Source organism: Equus asinus, unplaced genomic scaffold (assembly GCF_041296235.1).
Source record: "Equus asinus isolate D_3611 breed Donkey unplaced genomic scaffold, EquAss-T2T_v2 contig_197, whole genome shotgun sequence".
In the NCBI taxonomy this organism is placed as follows: domain Eukaryota; kingdom Metazoa; phylum Chordata; class Mammalia; order Perissodactyla; family Equidae; genus Equus; species Equus asinus.
The window spans coordinates 1655925-1677158 of NW_027224846.1; the positions used below are offsets into that span (position 1 = coordinate 1655925).

Consider the following 21234-nt stretch of genomic DNA (forward strand, 5'->3'; position numbering starts at 1 on the left):
AGAGGAGGCATCTTTACAGATGGAGGTTTCCCTTACAAATGTAAATGTTTCCCAACAAAGGGCAAGCAAACTCCTCTCCTGCTCCTCGGAGCCTGCTTCTCATCTTCAGTTTTAAAATTAACCAGCCTAAAACCCTCATTAATACCATCTGGAGGTAGAAAAAAATACAGATTTATAACATACATACATAGACAAACATAAACACGCAAACAGATCAAACAAAGATCTCCTAGCTTTTATTTTAAAATTTTAGCTGAGAGACAGGTATGGTAATGCAAGACTCACTAGTTTATAAAAAAAATCAGTTTCATCCAAGTTGTGTTTCTGGCAGAGGGAGTAAATTAACTGCTCAGATGGCTAAAGCTTTTTACTATTATTTGTGGAAGAGATTTTCAATAAGCCTAGTTTTCAAAATTGCCTTTTCTTTTTCTTTCTTCTGATATGAATGACCTTGGTTCCTAGAGAAGACCAGGTAGAATATTTACATTTCAAAAGGCACAGAGAAAGAATACAAGTTCCACTTAGAAGGACTTTTGTTTCTGAAGCCCAGATCCTTTAGAATATCTGCAAGCCTTCTGAGATGAATATCGGAGTTTTGGATTGGTAAAAAAGAGAGATGGGCTTTGAATTGTTTCTAGATCCACATTTCTGTTCTTGTAAAGACTCAATTTGTAAGACAAGTATGGTTGTTTTTAATTTCTCAGAGAATGGGATTGCAACCAGATTAATATCAAGGAGGGACCCCATCTACCAAGCACATTATCCTCAGTTTGCTTCTTTATATCAGGGAGAAGATCATCAACTAAGATGGAAAACAAAAGATCCCTATGTTCTAGAGTTAGAGCTGTGTGTCTTTGGAATATTTTAGTAAATTCTTCCACAAAGATTTCAGAATGTTCTTCTTTCCCTCTGGGTATATAGTTTCATTCTAGCTTAGGGGAGAAGGCCTAAAAAAATTGTTTTCTATCAGGCTCTAAATATCAGCTTCTTATTGGGCCAACTTTTGACCATAGAGATACTTAAAAAAATCCTTTTGAATATCTTGTCAGATTTCAGCCAGGGCAACTAGTAAATATTCCTGGCAGTACTGAACAACTCCATGGACACAAGAGGTGTCCTCAAAGAGGAAAAAAAGATACTACCTTCTCAGGATCCAGAGCCACTCTCCAAGATAATCAAAGCAAGAAAGAAATAATTCCCCTGAGAGCTGGCAACAGTGGGTAGAATCCCAGCTGCAAGTGGAGTGCAACCCACATTTCTGTCCAGCCATGTCCAGCTGCAGATGGGGTGCAACCCACATTTCTGTCCAGCCATATCTAGCTGCAGATGGGGTGCAACCCATATTTCTATCCAGCCATATCTAGCTGCAGATGGAGTGCAACCTACATTTCTGTCTTGCCTTATTGTAGGGGTCCACAACCCGATGATTGCCAGGCCAATTTCTCTGGCCACTAAAGGAGACAAACAATAAGGCAATAGTTATCCCTAGGAGGGAAAGGATCAACAACCAATGGGTACCTGAAAGCAGATTCATACTTTCAGTCAAGATCTAATTCTTACAAATGTTTTGTCCTGCCAATCTGAGTTTGGAATAGAAGGAATAATGTGAAATTTTACCTTCCTCTCTCAACCAGGCACCACAGATAGAGATCTGGAGGGTGACTTTGGTAAGAATTCTCACCCTTTGGCAGCTTCTACCAGTTTTCCTGGATCCTGTCTGCAGGCTCTGGAGCGAGTGGGGTGTCCCAGCAGGCCTCATCCTGGTACCAGACACAGTAGAGGAGGAAAAATAATTTTCCCTCTTCGTGTTTTGTGTTTGTCTGAGACCCCTTTTTCACCAGGGCATCTTCTAAATGGATAATCTTAGCTAGGTTAAAAGTTCTCCACCATGGCCACTATAATTCAAGACTGTCTTTGGTAAGGTTAACTTACTTGCCCATCCTTGAAAGAAAATTTTATCCACTCAAGGCCTCACACTGGACCCAGTCCAGCTTAAGTCACGTCCAGTCCAGACCCAGACCCAGCCCAGGTTTTTTTTTTTTTAGATTTTATTTTCCCTTTTTCTTCCCAAAGCCCCCCGGTACATACTTGTATACCTTCAGCTGCAGGTCCCTCCAGCTGTGGCATGTGGGACGCCACCTCAGCATGGCCCTACCAGCAGTGCCACCGCCGTGCCCAGGATCAGAACCGAGAAACCCTGGGCTGCCAAAGCGGAGGCGTGAACCCAACCACTGGACAACAGGGCCAGCCACCCCCTCCCCCGCCCCTGTACCGCCCAGCTTGTAAGTCGGACCCAATCTGACTCCCGTCAGTTTCCAGACCCAGTCTGGAAAAAGAAATGTTCAAATAAAGTTTGAAAACTCATAATGCAAGAGCTGCAGAGCTAGGATCCCAGAAGGACTTAACAACCACCTCCAGAGGCAGCGAGAAAGCAGTGAGCTCAAGGGGCTCCACACACACCCACCTGGTTGCTCATTTCTCGGGGGCAGGCACCTTCAGGGTCTCCCTCAGTTCCCTCATTTAACACCAGGACTGTCAACAGGTACAGAACTGTTAAAAGACAAACTTAGGGATACTTAAAAATTTTAAGAGTTTATTTGAGCAAAAATCAATTTGAATTGGGCAGCATCCAATGTAGCACGTAGAAAGGAGCCCCGAGGGGCTGTACAAGATGAAAAACCTTTATAGGCTGAAGGGAGTGGGGACAAGGAAGTTATACTAGGCAAGCAAATTAGTTATTGAAAAGTCACTTTCCTTTAGAGGATGGAAGGGGCCTATCAGGCAGATTACCTAACTAGTGCTGGTGGGGTGATTCCTGGTTGACTGGTGTAAAGTTCCTTCTCTGGGAAAGCCGAACCTGTAATTAAGTTAAGTCTTGGTTTGATGACGTGGGGCTTAGTATAAGTGACTCCATTTTGGGCCTGTTGTCTTGTTTTGAACAGATTAAAGAACTTCAGTTATGGAACTTCTGGAGAGGGAGGCTTGAAATTTGGATGCAAGCTATTGCTCTAAGTGGTAATTAAAATTTTTGTTGGTTAACTTTTTTCTTGCCTGAAAGATTAATACATGCATGTGATAAAAAATTTAAGTAGTACAAGAAGAAGCACAGTGAAAAGTAAATATTCCCACATCTGATCCCTGAGTGCCAGTTTGTCTCGCCAAAGGCAACTGTGCCATTTCCTAGAGTGTTACCCTCAAATTAATCTGTAGATATGGACCTATATGTATCTTTTTCTGTATTGCATATCTTTTTATATAAATAGGTACCTGCTATACAGGCTGTAGTATACTTTGCTTAAAATATGATCTTTACATAAATATCTTCATTCAATTCAAGAAGGTAAAGTGAATTTCTGAGGCATGTTAATTGCACATACTTGCATGTTGGTGTTCTCCTTATTTTTTCCCCCAAACTGTATTCATTTCTGCTAAAGCTGCAGAGGGCACTGTGGTCCTTCCAGAGGGAGGCATGGCCTCACATAGTGTTTGGCATTTCTTGATTATGGTGCAAATTTTAGGGGTCAGAGAGCTCCTGATATTACAAATATACATGAATTTGAAATACTTACCTGTGCTCACTTACTTTATGAATTTCATATAAAATTAATTGCAATGTATATTTATATCATTCCATCCCCTTCAACAGGAGTAATTTTTGTTTAATAGATAAACAGTGTTTAATTTCAAAAGCACAAGTCTTTAATCTTGCAACAATTATCTGCAATGATTACAGACATAGTGTCCCTTTCCTTTTAGTCATGGTTACACAGGAGTTCAGTGGCAGATGGAAACTGTACTGGCTTGGGTCAGTCCAACTCCACCATTTATAAGCTATGCCACACTAGAAAATCATTTATCTTGTAATTCACCATTGTCCCATCCACAAAATGAGAAAATTGTATGAGAATATTTCTAAGGTTCCTTTCAGCTTCAATAAGTCTATGACATCTTCATAAAAAAAGAAACTTGCTAAAATTGAGTATGGATGAGTGTCAAATAGAATACAGATGTATGAGAGGAAGGGAAAAGCAACCTAGGTTACAGAGAAAATCTAAGGTAGTCAGAGTGTTGCAGAGGCTGATGGCAGTCCACCAAAATCCACTCTCCTCTTTCCAACCAGAAAGCGAGACTACATTCCCAGCTTGTGTTTGACAAATAAAAATGGCAAGCAATAGGATATATTGGAGTATATGAGCAAGCCATTTGGTATAAACCTAATTCGGCCTGACCTTGTTTTTTCCAAAAGGGCCTGACTGTGGCTGTTGAGCACGCATTGCATATCTGCTTAGACATTTCCTGTGGCAAGAACAAAGGCCCTTGAGATAAAGGTGCAACTTCCCCCCACATTGGCATTTCCTTAGGGATAAGCATCTTTCCTTAGGCTAGGAACTGATTGCTGCACTCACCTTTGACCACCCAGCTCACCTGTGACCACTCAGCTGGAGACAACAGACTGCCACCCTGCTGCGTTCACTGAGACAGCAGACCTACCTGCTGTTTCCATCAATCGCTGTGCGGACAGAGCAGTCTCGCGACTACTGTAAAAGGGACATTTCAATCCTATGTGAAACATCCTCTCTGGGGGTATATAACCACTCTGTGCACCCCACTTCTTTGGTGCCCTTTCTTCCTTTGGGAAGAAAGGCCCTGGGTTATAATCCTCAGATTTAAGCTCAGAATAAACTCACCCAAATTTTCATTTATAGATTGATTATGGATTATTTTCCTTGACAATGTCAACCACTTAACATATTTATTGGCATTTAATGTGTTTTCAGTCATTTGCTACTGTCAACAATGCCGCAACTGATAGCCTGATATACATGTCCTTGCACAGTCATTCAAATATATGTATTCATTCTTAAAAGCAGAATTGCTCGCATAAAGGGTACATGCGCCTTCCATTTTTTGATATTGCCAAATTACCTTCCAAAATAGTTTTATTAAATCAATAGTGTTTTCTACTCCTAAACAACGAACAATTATTAGCAACTGCAGGTCATGTTTTTGGTGAGAGAAAGGAGATAATTCTTGATGCTTCTTAAATCAACTAAGAAAAGGACTGAAAGGAAATGAAATTGCCTAAAGAAAATGTTAATACTTTACTGGGATACATATTTAAAACAAAGGAAAACCAAGCACTATTTCTGGGAAAGAATTCAGAATCACTTTTCCACTTTCGCTAATAAAAGTTTGAGCTCATTACTAAGTGAGTTTTTCCACTCTTCAATAATTCTTTTCCTAAGTCAACCTTTTAGGAACTTACAGCCAATGGGAACAGGAGTTCAAACAAAAAGAAAGAGGAAAAACCTAAAACTCACAGTTTCTAAGGAGCACAAGATTCTTTTGTTTCTGGGCTGGGTAGTAACTTTCAACTCTTGTCGTTTTAAGGGTTTTTAGATTAAAACAGGAAAAAGTATGACTGTTTAAAGGTGGTAATTCTCTTTTGATTGTGGAAAAAAATTTCTCTGCCGTGTTTTCCCACCGATTGCGAAGTCTTCAAGGGTGGGCGAAGGACGGCGTTCTAACCGGCTGCCCGCCCTCCAGAGGCTTCCAGCAGACGGCCATCGTCTCCGCTGCCGCCAGGACAGCCGCCCTCCGCGCCCCGTGGCCGCCTCTGCTCCAGACGCTGGAAACGCGCCTCCCCCGCGGCGAGCGTCCGGGGACGCAGGGGACGACGCGTGACGCCACGGGGCCGCCGCCCAATCAGACGCGGCGTCGCGGAAATTTTGAAATTTAAGGCGGCGCGGGCGGCGAGCCGGCCGGCGCTCGGCGGGATGGCGGAGGAGGCGGCGGTGGCCGTGTGCGTGCGCCTGCGGCCGCTCAACAGCAGGTAGGCCGTCGGCAGCTCGGCCGCTCGCCCTTGGTGCGCGGTCCCGGCCCGGGCGAGAGACGGGCCGGCCGGGGCTTCTCTCGACGCTGCGCAGCCGGCTCCCTGCGCGCTGGCCGCTGGCCCGGCCGCCCGGTGTCCCGGGGCGCGAGGCCCAGGCTGCTCGCTGCGCCCAGGCTTCGCTCCGGCGGCGGCTGGCTCAGCGTTCAGGACGCTGCGAGCCTGATATTCGCCCATTTGGAATTCTTTCCTTTTGGTACAGTGTAGACACTACCGTCGTTGCCCCGTGGATCTTACATTCTAGAGGAGGAGACACAGAGGTCATGAACCCTATAGAGAGAGCAGGAAGGGCAAGAAATGATGTCTGTTTGCTTCTCTAGTCTCTGCCCCTCCCTCAGAATACTAACACATTTTTGCATTTGAGAAATATGTGTTAAATGTTACTGTGTTAAATAAAGGGGAATATCAAGACGAGGACTTCCCTCTTGTCTAGGAGCTCATTATCTAATGCGTTAGAAGACAGCTCCGGAACAAAACCATCACGACACTGTGACAGGTGCTGTGACGGGCAGGTGGGGAGTGTGCCGGAGGGGTCATTAGCCCCACAGCGAGATGACGGCGTGGGAGACGGGCAGGGCTGGTGTCAGGAAAGTCCTGACACTTTTCAGGGAGAAAGAATAGTTACGTTACTTGATGGAAACGGAAGTCGGGGTATTCCAGGCACAGAGGGATTAAATCTCTTCTCTTCGGGGAACCTTCAGATAGTTGATTTGTCTTGAGTTAGGGTGTATATAGGAAGTCAGAGGAAGCAAAGGTTGAAGAGAGAAATAAACATGATCGAAGTCTCACGTGCCGTGTGTTGAGGATTTCGGATGGTTTTGAAAGATGTTAAGCAAGAAGGATAATCGGAGTTGCGTTTGAATGTATCTTTTCAGCATACAGTGCTGGGTGGGGGAAGGGCGTGAAGACCTTCCCAGGGACGCTCCGGTGAGAGGGCAGGAGGTCAGGGAAGCCCCATTGAAAAGTGGTGACCCCTTAAAGGTGGACTTTCCACATTTCTCCCAATTATAGTATAGGTCATTACCATCCTTTAAAATATTCTTCAGAAGACGAAATCTTTTAAATTATCTTTCATATAACAGACTTCAAAACTAGTTATAAAATGCACTGTTTTTATTCTTTTAGAGAAGAAGCTCTTAGAGAAGATACGCAAGTTTACTGGAAAACTGACAATAATGCTATTTATCAAGTTGATGGAAGTAAATCCTTCAATTTTGGTAAGCTTATAATAGCATCAAAAGTAAACATATTATCCTTCCTTTTAAGAGTACAAAAGGCTTATCCAGAATACTGGATTTGACATTAAAGATAAGACTAAGCCGTCTGTAAACTGCTTCAGTGGAAGATTTGAAAAATTGCTCATCCATCCTTTATGATAAGTAAGATAATGAATTGATGTTTAAAACACAGTTATAGTCATAATGCCTTATGACTGAAACTAACATTTTTCCTCTTATTCATTAGTGTATTTGTGGCCTAAGACTCCGTAAGCCCAAAATATGTTGCTTAATGTCAAGTCATCTTTAAGATCTTTCAGTTAGGTATATTCTTTCCACAATTATTTTCAAGAAAACTCTTTAAAGAATAAATAGTGAAGATATTCCTTCTTGGCTAGAATACAGCGGGTACCTACTGCCCCTTTTGTGGAGCTTGTCATATGGTGGGAAGAAAGACTTTAGACTACTAATTACACTTATGATGACATGGCTTTGTGGGAGTTTCTAGCAGGGGATCTAACTAGCTTAGGTACCCGGCACCTGTAGGATGAGCGAGAGCTAGCTAGGGCAAAAGGACTTGGAGGCCCTCAAGGTTGGCCAGGCTGATTTGTGTATTGATTTAGCACATTCTGTATAGTGCTGACCATGTGCCGGACACTGTTCTAAGCACCTCATATATATTAACTCATTTAATCCTCCTAACAAGCCCATGTGATAGGTACCTTCCCATTTTAATGAGGAACTGAAACGCAAATCACACAGCCAGCAAATGGAGGAGTCAGATCTGTGTTCCAGCCACACTGCCATGCTGCCACGTAGGCACCACAAAGCACAGTAAGGTCCCCTCAACAACCTTAGGAGTGAGAGTGATTAGGTTGTTGACTTAGTGTTATGCTAGAAAGCCAATATCTAAGCCTTTAGAGTAAAGATGTATAGAATAGAAAATGATTCCTGGTAAAGGACTATTTGATAGTATCAACATAAATTTTTAAAAGGTAGAACAGTATGTTCCCGAGATGATAAAACCAAGAACAAGGGATACACAGGCATTCTGACTCAAGTGCTGCAGGTTCTCAGTAGCTGTGTATGCTCACAAGGGGTTTGGACTCACCTACCTGTCTGAAGCAGCTGGTATTAAGATTTGAATCATCCTGCCATCTCTCCTTGCCCTGAACTCCTGACCCCTGGCAGCATTCAGATGGCACTTTGGTTTTCCATAGGGTTCTACCTGCAAGTGCAGATGTTGGTCATGGTGCAAGCCGTGTGAGCACTGAATTTCTCAAGACAGTTGATACATTTCCCTCCTGACTGACAAATCCATTTCTTGGGGGCTTTCTAATGTGAGCCCACCACTGAGAGAGTGGTCCATTTTTGATGCACCAACAAAGGAGAGACCACATCCTGGACTGGTGGATTCATCATGGCAAGTGCTACCTAACCCCAGCCCTCAGCAGCCAGCCAACCAGCTGTTCTCTGTAACACTTCAGCTTGGCTTGGTGCTTTTCTTCCAATTGTCTGTGTTTCTTGGTTTAGTTTGAGCCAGGCCTTCTTGCTAGATATGTTATAAACACTAAAATTTCTCAAAGAATAGTAATAGTTTGCATTTCCTAAGTATTAACCATATGTTCACAGTAATTCTCTAAGGAAGATAATATATATTCACTTTACAGGTTAGGGAAGTGAGGCACAGAGACATCATCCACGTTGCCCGAGGTCACATAGCTTGTAAGTGACAGAACCAGGATTTGCAGGCAGTCTGATTCCAGATCCCCAGGTTCAGCCACTATGCCTCACTGCCTCTTGAAAGCACATAAGATAGCTGACTTGTGTTTTTTTGTGTGAGAACCAGCACATTTTACTTTATAGAGAAGTGTATTTTCAGAGGACCAATAAGTTGAAGAAAATATTGTGAGTTAAATATTTTATCATACCATATCCTGACAATTTTATTTCTTTGGGCAGCTACTAATTCAAAGTGAAAACACAGTTGATTTGTTTAGTTTAACTTGTGTGGTTTTTTTTTTAGATCGTGTCTTTGACAGTGATGAATCTACTAAAAATGTGTATGAGGAAATCGCAGTACCAATCATAGATTCTGCCATACAAGGCTACAATGGTTTGTATCCACTGCAGAAACGTTTTATTTAGTCTTGGGTGTGTGTTCAACAGTATTGATAGTTTTACATACTCTCGATGCTTTTTCAATCTTTGTGTGTGTGTGTTTTTGTGTCCCCAGGTACTGTATTTGCCTATGGGCAGACTGCTTCAGGAAAAACATATACCATGATGGGTTCAAAAGATTATTTGGGAGTAATACCCAGGGCAATTCATGACATTTTCCAAAAAATTAAGAAGGTAAATAGCCAAATTTCCGGTACATACGGGTAAAAGCAGTCACCTCTTGTCATGGTGGAAGGAAGCAGGTTTACAGTTCTCTTTCGATTATCCACGGGGAAGGAAGAAAGGCATAGCGTACATTTGCTTTCCCCACAGCCTTGCTTTAGAGCTTAGAGTCCTTTCATTCTTTCCCTTGAATCCTGAAGCAGTGCTGCTCCTGTCACAAAGCAGGCATTGAGGAACAAGAAATCTTAACCCTGCCTTTGAGGAGCTGTCCGTGATCGTTCAGGAGCAGGAGAGGGTAGATGTGGTGAGAAGACCAGGATAGGCAACCTAATCAGTTAAGGCGGGTTTTCAATTTGTTTTTTCCTTACTGTTTTAATGATTTTTAATGTTCTTATTTGAACATCTGTTTGTAGGGTTTTATTTTAAGCTTAGAGAGTTGGACTGGGCACCCTCTTCTTCGAATTTTATGATGCCATACTTTTCATTATTTCTGAAACAATGCTTTTATATTTCTTTTTTTTTTTTAAAGATTTTATTTTTTCCTTTTTCTCCCCAAAGCCCCCCGGTACATAGTTGTGTATTCTTCGTTGTGGGTTCTTCTAGTTGTGGCATGTGGGATGCTGCCTCAGCGTGGTCTGATGAGCAGTGCCATGTCCGCGCCCAGGATTCGAACTAACGAAACACTGGGCCGCCTGCAGCGGAGCACGCGAACTTAACCACTCAGCCACGGGGCCAGCCCCAATGCTTTTATATTTTTGTGTTTACTTTTGTCAATATAGAACCATAGGATTTTTTTTGTTTGTTTTACAAAGATAACTTCTCAAAGAATATTTTAATGTTTATTATGAGCACATCAACATTCAGTATTAGGTTTTCATAACTGGGTGATCTCTGATGTTTTTACATATGTTTTCCCCTAGTTTCCTGATAGGGAATTTCTCTTACGTGTGTCCTACATGGAGATATACAATGAAACCATTACAGACTTACTCTGTGACACTCAAAAAATGAAGCCTTTGATAATTCGGGAAGACTTCAATGTGAGTAACAGTGGCTCAAACAATACAGTTACTTATTGGGATTATAGTTCATGAACATTAACCTTTACTTTCCATTATTTTTTAAAATGTCTCCTGTTTCTGTGATTTGTTTTTTGTTTTCTTTCTTAAATGTTTATGAGATCATCTTTTAAGTGATGTGTATCATTTTGAAATGTTGACAGTTGTAATATTTTTGTGTAAGGGCCTCAAAAGAACAAGATGGAAGTATCAGGTTAGAATTTGGTGTGCTTTTGTATAGGATATAAATTGTAAATATCATAGATTTACTTCTTATTTTTATACAGAGTAATATTCTCCATTTTCTACTTTTAACTTCTACAAATTAATTCTGTAATAGTTTGCACCTTCTCTTGAGATGCACACTTTTAAGTGACTTCTATTTCTCTACTCTTCCCATCATTAACCTTGTTTCAGAGGAATGTATATGTGGCTGATCTCACAGAAGAAGTTGTTTATACACCAGAAATGGCTTTGAAGTGGATCACAAAGGGAGAAAGTAAGACTTTATGCTGTATTTCCTCAAAACACTTGTAGAATAGTAAAAACTATTCACTTGAATGTATTTAGGCTTCAAATCACACTTTTCACTTTTAAGCTACAGTAAAAGTTAATGTTTTTCTTTGGATTTTAATATATGCCGCTGAAATATGACTCATTTTTACAGAGAACAGACACTATGGAATCACAAAGATGAATCAAAGGAGCAGTCGTTCTCATACCATTTTTAGGATGGTGGGTAATTCTCTCTCTACTTGGTCTTTCCAATTAAGAAGACACTAATTTTTCTACAAGTTGCCTTTTCTGTCTAGATTTTGGAAAGTAGAGAGAAAGGTGAACCCTCTAATTGTGAAGGATCTGTCAAGGTGTCCCATTTGGTGAGTATTGGTAAACCCTGCTAATGTACTCTATGGGCCAAAGCAAAATTTAATTCAGCTGCTGGATGTTTGGTTTCATAAGAACTGTTAACTAAATAGGGAAAAACATCTATAAATTGGTAGTTTATTCTTATCGGTAGCATGAGATAACTAGTTAAAATATAGGAAAAATTCGGGGGTCTTTCTTCCTGTTATGTTATGGCTGCCATCTCCTAAAATTTAGATGTAATGGTTGTAGGAGTTGAGGCCTTTCCTAACCAGTAACAAAAGAGGATTTGGGGTTTTTTTTCCAATCTACATTTAAAACTTAAAGTAATCTTGGAATTTGGTGATTTTTTTTTAACTTAGTCTCAGCCAGTAGAATTGAGACTTGTGAGATCAACAGAAACCTAGATGGGATGGTTAAAAAATAAATCACATATTCAAGTTCGTTCTTAAGTACAATAAAAAAATACGTTTTATATTATGAGCACAATGTTTTATGGTTTTTATTTTTTTAATGAAAAAAAATTACATTTATTTAACCGATGGAAATGTTGCCACTGTTGACGATGTATTCAAAGTATGCATTCTGTAGATGGCACTCTCTTTGGTTTACAGCACAGGCCTTCCCATGCATCCTCCAAGTTGTGTTGGATCATATGCTGATTCACCCAGAGTTTCTTTTTGTTTTCAAATGGAGTGTTTCTTCCAATAAACTTTATTTTTCCCCCAAGGTAGTTTCTTTCTTTCTTTTTCTTTTTTCTTACTGTTCTGTTGGACATGCGTGTCAGTGAAAGCAAATTAAAATGAATTGAGGGGGTTTGCGGCATTCTACAGATCTGAAGAATTTATTGCAACAGGAGAAACCATTGTGGTCTTTCTTATCATTTAATTTTAACAGTCCGTAGATACTGGGACTTTTTGTTCCCCCTTAATTGCAATTTTTCTCCCAAATGGTGGGTTGAATTTATTTATTTATTTATTTATTTTTTATTGAGTTAATGATAGGTTACAATCTTGTGAAATTTCAGTTGTACATTACTGTTTGTCATTCGTGTTGTAGGCGCACCACTTCACCCTTTGTGCCCACCCCCCACCCCACCTTTCCCCTGGTGGCCACTAATCTGGTCTCTTTGTCTACATTTTTAAATTCCTCATGTGAGTGGAGTGAATCAGAGATTATCCTTCTCTAACTGGCTTATTTCACTTAACATAATTCCCTCAAGGTCCATCCATGTTGTTGCAAATGGGATGATTTTGTTCTGTTTTGCATCTGAGTAGTATTCCATTGTATATATATATACCACATCTTCTTTATCCATTCATCTGTTGATGGGCACTTAGGTTGCTTCCATATCTTGGCTATTGTAAATAATGCTGCAGTGAACATTGGGGTGCATAGGACTTTTGGAATTGCTGACTTCAAGCTCTTTGGATAGATATCCAGTAGTGGAATGGCTGGATCGTATGGTAGTTCTATTTTTAATTTTTTGAGGAATCTCCATACTGTTTTCCATAGTGGCTGCACTAGTTTGCATTCCCACCAGCAGTGTATGAGGGTTCCATTCTCTCCACAACCTCTCCAACATTTGTTAATATTAGATTTAGATATTTTTGTCATTCTAATGGGTGTAAGGTGATATCTTAGTGTAGTTTTGATTTGCATTTCCCTGATGATCAGTGATGATGAGCATCTTTTCATGTGCCTATTGGCCATCCGTATATCTTCTTTGGAGAAATGTCTGTTCATGTCTCCAGCCCATTTTTTGATCGGGTTGTTTGATTTTTTGTTGTTGAGTTGTGAGAGTTCTTTATATATTATGGATATTAAGCCTTTGTCAGGTATATGACTTGCAAATATTTTTTCCCAGTTAGTGGGTTGTTTTTTTGTTTCAATCCTGTTTTCATTTGCCTTGAAGAAGCTCTTTAGTCTAATGAAGTCCCATTTGTTTATTCTTTCTATTGTTTCCCTTCTCTGAGTAGACATGGTGTCCGAAAAGATCCTTTTAATACTGATGTCAAAGAGCGTACTGCCTACGTTTTCTTCCAGAAGCCTTCTGGTTTCAGGTGTCACCTTTAGGTCTTTGATCCATTTTGAGTTTATTTTGGTGAATGGTGAAAAAGAATGGTCAATTTTCATTCTTTTACATATGGCTTTCCAGTTTTCCCAGCACCATTTGTTGAAAAGACTTTCTTTTCTCCATTGTATGCACTCTGCTCCTTTGTCGAAGATAAGCTGTCCATAGGTGTATGGTTTTATTTCTGGGCTTTCAATTCTGTTCCATTGATCTGTGCACCTGTTTTTGTACCAGTACCATGCTGTTTTGATTACTGTAGCTTTGTGGTAAGTTTTGAAGTCAGGGATTGTAATGCCTCCCGTTTTGTTCTTTTTTCTCAGGATTGCTTGAGCAATTTGGGGTCTTTTGTTGCCCCATATAAATTTTAGGATTCTTTGTTCTAATTCTGTAAAGAATGTCATTGGGATTCTGATTGGGATGGTGTTGAATCTGTAGATTGCTTTAGGTAGAACGGACATTCTAACGATGTTTATTCTTCCAATCCATGTACATGGAATGTCTTTCCATCTCCTTATGTCGTCATCCAATTCTCTCAAAAAGGCCTTGTAATTTTCATTATATAGGTCCTTCACTTCCTTAGTTAAATTTACCCTAAGGTATTTTATTCTTTTTGTTGCTTTTGTGAATGGTATTGTGTTCTTGAGTTCTTTTTCTGTTAGTTCGTTGTTAGAATATGGAAATGCTACTGATTTATGCAAATTGGTTTTATACCCTGCAACTTTGCTGTAGTTGTTGATTACTTCTAAGAGTTTTCCAATGGATTCTTTGGGGTTTTCTATATATAAGATCATGTCATCTGCAAACAGCGAGAGTTTCACTTCTTCCCTCCCTATTTGGATTCCTTTTATTCCTTTGTCTTGCCTGATTGCTCTGGCCAGGACTTCCAGTACTGTGTTAAATAAGTGTGTACAGTACTGTGTTAAATAAGTGATGATACATGTCTCGTCCTGTTTTCATGGGGATGGTGCTCAGTTTTTGCCCATTGAGTATGATGTTGGCTGTGGGTTTGTCATATATGGCCTTTATTATGTTGAGATAGTTCCCTTCTATGCCCATTTTGTTCAGAGTTTTTATCATAAATGGCTGTTGGATCTTGTCAAATGCCTTCTCTGCATCTATTGAGATGATCATGTGGTTTTTATTCCTCAGTTTGTTGATGTGGTGTATCACGTTGATTGATTTGCGGATGTTGAACCATCCCTGTGTCCCTGGTATGAATCCCACCTGATCATGATGTATGATCCTTTTGATGAATTGCTGAATTCGGGTTGCCAAAATTTTGTTTAGAATTTTTGCATCTATGTTCATCAGTGATATTGGCCTGCAGTTCTCTTTTTTCGTGGTGTCCTTGTCAGGCTTTGGTATCAGCGTGATATTGGCCTCATAGAATGTGTTAGGAAGTGTTCCATCCTCCCTAATTTTTTGGAATAGCTTGAAAAGGATAGCTATTAAATCCTCTCTGAAAGTTTGGTAGAATTCCCCAGGAAAGCCATCTGGTCCTGGGGTTTTATTCTTTGGGATGTTTTTGATTGCTGTTTCAATCTCTTGCCTTGTGATTGGTCTGTTCAAATTGTCTGCTTCTTCTTGAGTGAGCTTTGGGAGATTGTAGGAGTCTAAGAATTTATCCATTTCCTCTAGGTTATCCATTCTGTTAGCATAGAGTTTTTCATAGTATTCTCTTATAATCCATTGTATTTCTGCAGAGTCTGTTGTTATTTCTCCTCTTTCATTTCTGCTTTTGTTTATTTGAGCTTTCTCCCGTTTTTTATTTGTAAGTCTGGCTAGGGGTTTGTCAATTTTATTTATCTTCTCAAAGGACCAACTCTTTGTTTCGTTGATCCTTTCTACTGCCTTTTTTGTTTCAATAGTATTTATTTCTGCTCTGATTTTTATTATTTCTCTCCTTCTGCTGACTTTGGGCTTTGTTTGTTCTTCTTTCTCTAGTTCAGTTAGGTGTAGTTTAAGATTGCTTATTTGGGATTTTTCTTGTTTGTTAAGATGTGCCTGTATTGCAGTGAATTTTCCTCTTAACACAGCTTTTGCTGTATCCCATATGAGTTTGTATGGCATGTTATCATTTTCATTTGTTTCTAGGTATTTTTTCTTCTTTAATTTCTTCAACGATCCATTGCTTGTTCAGTAGTGTATTGTTTAGGCTCCACATCTTTGTGCCTTTCTCAGCTTTTTTCTTCTAATTAATTTCTAGCCTTATAGCATTATGATCGGAGAAGATGCTTGTTATTATTTCAATTTTTTTTAAATTTGTAGAGGCTTGCCTTGTTTGGCAACATATGGTCTATCCTTGAGAATATTCCATTTGCACTTGAGAAGAATGTGTATTCTGCTGTTTTAGGATGAAGTGATCTATATATGTCTATTAAGCCCAATTGTTTTTTCATTTAGCTCCACTATTTCCTTGTTGATTTTCTGTCTGGATGATCTGTCCATTGATGTGAGTGGGGTGTTGAGGTCCCCTACTATTATTGTGTTGTTTTTAACATCTTCCTTTAGGTCTGTTAATAGTTGCTTTATGAATCTTGGTGCTCCTGTGTTGGGTGCATAGATATTTATAAGTGTTATTTCTTCTTCATGAAGTGTCCCTTTGATCATTATATATTGTCCCTCTGTGTCTCTCTTTACCTGTCTTATTTTGAAATCTGCTTTGTCTGATATAGGAATTGCAACACCTGGTTTTTTTTTGCTTGCTATTAGCTTGAAGTATTGTCCTCCACCCTTTCACTCTGAACCTGTGTTTGTCCTTGAGGCTGAGGTGTGTTTCCTGGAGGCAACAAATTGTTGGATCTTGTTCTTTAATTCATTTTGCCACTCTGTGTCTTTTTATTGGAGAGTTCAGTCCATTTACATTGAGAGTGATTATTGATTCATGTGGACTTAATGCTGTCAATCTGTTGCTCGTTATCTGGTTTTCCTGTGTTTGTCTTCCTGTGTGCTTTAGCCTACCCATTTAATACTGCACTTTCTTATGCTGGGTTTCTTAGCTTTTTCCTTATTTATGTTTTGTGGCTTTGTTGTGTTTTTTAGTTTAGTGTCTACCCTGAAGTTTGTATTTTGAATCTCGTGTATAATATAGTCTATTCTCTGGTGGTCTCTTACTTACTTGGCCTAGACTAATTTAGTCCCTTTGCTCTTCCCCTCCTAAATTATTATTTTCATTTCTTTTTTTTTTAAGATTTTATTTTTTTCTTTTTCTCCCCAAAGCCCCCCAGTACATAGTTGTATATTCTTCGTTGTGGGTCCTTCTAGTTGTGGCATGTGGGACGCTGCCTCAGCGTGATTTGATGAGCAGTGCCATGTCTGCGCCCAGAATTTGAACCAACAAAACACTGGGCCGCCTGCAGCAGAGCGCGCGAACTTAACCACTTGGCCATAGGGCCAGCCCCGTTATTTTCATTTCTTATTCCAACTCGTGTTATGAGTTTGTAGTTAGAGTGATAAGATCCACTTTGCTTTGGTAGTTTCCTTACCTTTGTCCTAATGCTATAGGTGAATATTTGCTATCCTATTCTGGTTCTATTTATCTGTCTCCCTACTCTGTGGATTGTGTCCCCTTTCTCCCTTTTTTCTTTTTTCAGGTATGAGAGCCTTCTTGAGGATTTCTTGTAGTGGAGGACTTTTGGTTACAAATTCCCTTAACTTTTGTTTGTCTGGAAAAGATTTAATTTCTCCCTCACATCTGAAGGATATTCTTGCTGGATAGAGTATTCTTGGCTAAAGATTTTTATCTTTTAAAGTTTTGAATATGTCACTCCATTCTCTCCTAGCTTGTAAATTTTCTGCAGAGAAATCTGCTGAAAGTCTGATAGGAGTTCCTTTGTAGGTTATTTACTTCTGTCTTGCTGCCCTGAGTATTCTTTCTTTGTCTTTCATTTTTGCCATTTGTACTACTATATGCCTTGCAGTAGGTCTTTTCACATTGACAAATCTAGGAGATCTGAAAGCTTCCTCTACACACATTTCTCCCTCAATCCCTAGATTTGGGTAGTTCTCTTCTATAATTTCATTAAGAACACTTTCTGCTCCATTTTCCTTTTCCACGTTCTTGGGAATTCCTATTATCCATAAATTCTTTCTTCTCATTGAATCCGCTATCTCTCAGAGATTTTCCTCATTTTTTTTAACTCTTAGTTCTCTTTCTTCCTCTGTCTGGAGCCATTCGGCCTGTATATCTTCAATTATGCTAATTTGCTCCTCTCTGGTGTCTACACAGGCATTCAGGGAGTCCGTATTCTGTTTTATCTGGTCCATTGTGTTTTTCATCTCTAGTTATTCTGTTTGATTCTTCTTTATAATTTCAATCTCTTTTGTGAAGTAACTCCAGAACTCGTTGGCTTGTTTCTCTATCTTTCTCTCTATCTCATTGGGTTTTTTGATTATAGCTGCTCTGAACTCATTTTCACTTAGTTTACCTATTTCTAAGTTCTCAGGACTTAATTCTGTGTTTTTATTGTTTTCCTTCTGGTCTGGAGCTTTTATAAATTGCTGGATGGTAGAGGAGCGGTTTTTTCACATGGTGGTAGAATTGAGTTGCAGTTACAGCCTGTTGCCACTATATGGGGGTTGAGAGCCGCGTGTTTTGAGCTCTCCGCCTTCGGACAAGATGGCAGCACCCAGCATTGTTTGCCAGGGGGAGGGGCTGTTTTTCTGGCTCGCCGATCTGGATTTGGATCAGTTCTGTTTTCTGGTCTCCTGAGGCCCTGGGTTTATGGGGTCCCCACACACGGAAGCTTTCCCCCATCAGCGGGTTTCCACTATACCGGTGGCAGGAGTCCTGGGCAATCCCCCGGTCACGTGGCCCCTCCCCGACTCCTTCCCTCACCTGCGGCAGTGATCCCAGACTCTAGGGGAGGGAGCGAAGTTCTCTCCTACCCTGTTCCAGCTCCTCTGAGGCCAGCAGCAGGGTCTCTGTCCTCCGTCTTTTTGATACTCTAGGTCTCTGATCTCCTGGCATTAGGTTTATTAGCTGAAATTCAGTTTTTTTTCAGTCCTTTGTTGTAGTTTGCAGGGGAGAGAGTCCCAGGTCACCTCACCCCGCCATTTTGCTCCACCCACCCCGTCCATGAGCACAATGTTTTAGACTGTAAATCGCTTGAAGGGAAGAGTAATGTCTAATTCATCTTTATAGCCCCAACACATCGTATGTAGTTTATATTCAATACCTGTTTGTTGAATGAGTGAACATAAGCATTATGCAAACACTCCTTACCACATAAGTAAACCTCCCATTTCCTTCTTGCTGCGCTGTATCAATTCTCTCTGTTTTTGTGCTTCCTTCCTATTCCTTACCATTATTACTTTATTCTCTGTCTTCAGGACCTAAATTCTTTAGCTTGATGTGGGATACGATTTAAGATTATTCTGTTTGGGAGCTGGCCCCGTGGCCAAGAGGTTGAGTTCTCATGCTGCTTTGGAGGCCTGGGGTTTCGCCACTTTGGATCCTGGGTGCGGACCCAGCACCGCTCATCAGGCCACGCTGAGGTGGTGTCCCACATAGCACAGCCAGAAGGACCTACTACAACTAGAATATACAACTGTGTGCTGGGGGGCTTTGGGGAAAAGAAGAAGTGGGGGGGAAGATTGGTAACAGATGTTAGCTCAGATGCCAATCTTTAAAAAATAAAGATTATTTTATTTGAAAACTTCAGGGAAAAAACGAGTAAATCTATAATATGTTTATTCACTTTGAGATTTTGAAAAATCACTCAAGTATCTAATTCTAGTTCACCCCAGTTATTTTACTACACAGTATAATGTCTATTATAATAGCCTATTCTTTCTTCAGTTTAACAATAAAAAACCCCACAAAACCTAACTTCTGTTTTGTTTTCCAAACCTGGCCTGTGATATTTCACTGCAATTTTTAACTTTTCTCTTAATAATGTAGCTTTAATACTCTTGACATATTCAGTGATCCATTTGGTGACTTTTCTTGTGTTCTTTGATGTTCTATTATCTGGCGACCTTAGATATCATCAAGTCCAGCCCTCCAGCCTCCCGCTCACTCTAAGTATCTTCTTGGAAAGAAGTCTTCCCCAGAGTCATTTTCTGGCTCTTTGGAGGGAGTCTCTGAGTGTCTCCTGGCCTTTCTGGGAGAATAATATCCAGGTTCTCTTAGCTCTGCTCCGTCTCTGTTCCCTTCTGTGGCTTCTTTTCCCTACCTTTCTAACAAAAACTCAGGCGTGTTCTGTGGCCTTTCTTACTTCCCCGTTGCCCTCTGACATTTGGTTCACATTTGTCTTTTGATGACAGCCATATATTTATTTTGTCTAGAGCTCTGAGTTCTAATTCATATCTTCCTAAAGATTGTTATAATGGTGTGTCTCACTGATATCTCAAATTTTAGTGTGTCTAAAACCAAGTTATTTCTTCCTACCATGGTGAATATTCCTTTTTTCCAGTATTATCAGTGTTATCCTGGTCACCTAGGCTGGAAACCCAAGTCAGTTTCACCTCATCTTTTTCTGCCTTCTCTTTTGTCCCGTCATCCCCGTTTTTTATTGATGCTACCCTTTAGCATTCCATGGGTGTCATACTCAAGTCCTCATCTCTTGAATTACTGTATCATTCCCCTGGACCTGGCCCCCATGACCTGGTTTTGCTTCTTCAGTCTGTTATGCAGATTTCTGATGTCACTAAGCTTGTGTCGTGTCACTTCCTTGGACAAGATCTGGCCACTCTTAACCAGTCTAACTTGACGTCCTTCTGCTCCATGTGCACTCCTCTCTTAAGGATAGGTTGGGCCACTTGGTATCTTTGAACACTAATGCTTATTCCCATCTTTATACCTAAGTTCATGCTGCCTTCACCACCACTTCACCCCTTTATTATGTATCTAGGCCATCTGTGGTAGATACTACACAGGAAAGGTGAGACTTCTTTGAATGTTTTAAAGAAAGAAGTATCTGAGACAGGACTCCAAAGCAGAAGTGTGTAATCACCTGCTCATCACTGGAGGTCTCCACAGAGACAAATAATTTAAATCTTTGACTTTCTTTTAATGCATTAAGAATATTTGCGGAGGCTTTACAGTGTTCTGAGCCCAGGACTGGGCTCTGAGATTACAAGAGTAAAGAAGACATCCCTCCATACTTACTGTCTCCATGGCAACCTCCCTAGTCCAGGCCGCCTTGTCTCCATTCACATTCCTGCCCCAGCCTCCTAACTGGGCTCCTGGCTACGGTCTTGCCCCTCTCCAATCTGTTTGCCCCCCAGGGGCCCAGGTGACCCTTGAGGAAGTTCAGTCAAGCATGTCACTCTTGTCAAAGCCGTCCAATGGCTTCCCATTGCATCCCAAAAACCCGCTTCTGTACCCTATCTTGTCCCATCTCTCCTTCACCAACTCTGCCACACTGCCCTTTCCATTTCTTGAACACACCAAGCTCATTTCTGCTTTGTGACTGGTGTGCTGGTTGTTCTTTAATCTGGAGTATGGTTCCCTTGGTCTTTGCAGGGCTGGCTCCCTCTTCTCCGTCCTTCCAGATCTTAGCTGAATTGGGGGACTTCCCCTGCCATCCTGCCCAAAGAGCCTGTCCTGTCCTTTCCTCTTCCCACTTCTAACACTCTGTTTAAATTGTCTGTATTACGCTTAACATGCTATGTTTCTTATTTGTTTGTCTTTTTCTCTCCTCTCACTAACTTCCTCCTCCCCGAGTCCCACCCTGTGCAGAACATAAGCTGAGAGCAGGGTCCTCATTTGCCTGTTGCGCTGCCATATCCCTAGCACCTAACGTGCTGCCTGCAGCACGACAGGCAGTCAGTTCTTTCCAACAA

At 40.7% G+C, this 21234-nt stretch overlaps 1 pseudogene; it reads left to right on the forward strand.

Annotated features, from left to right (window-relative positions):
* Nucleotides 1-5709: 5709 nt before the first annotated feature.
* The window catches only part of LOC139043290 (centromere-associated protein E-like), a 79749-nt pseudogene continuing 64224 nt past the window's right edge, over nucleotides 5710-21234 (forward strand).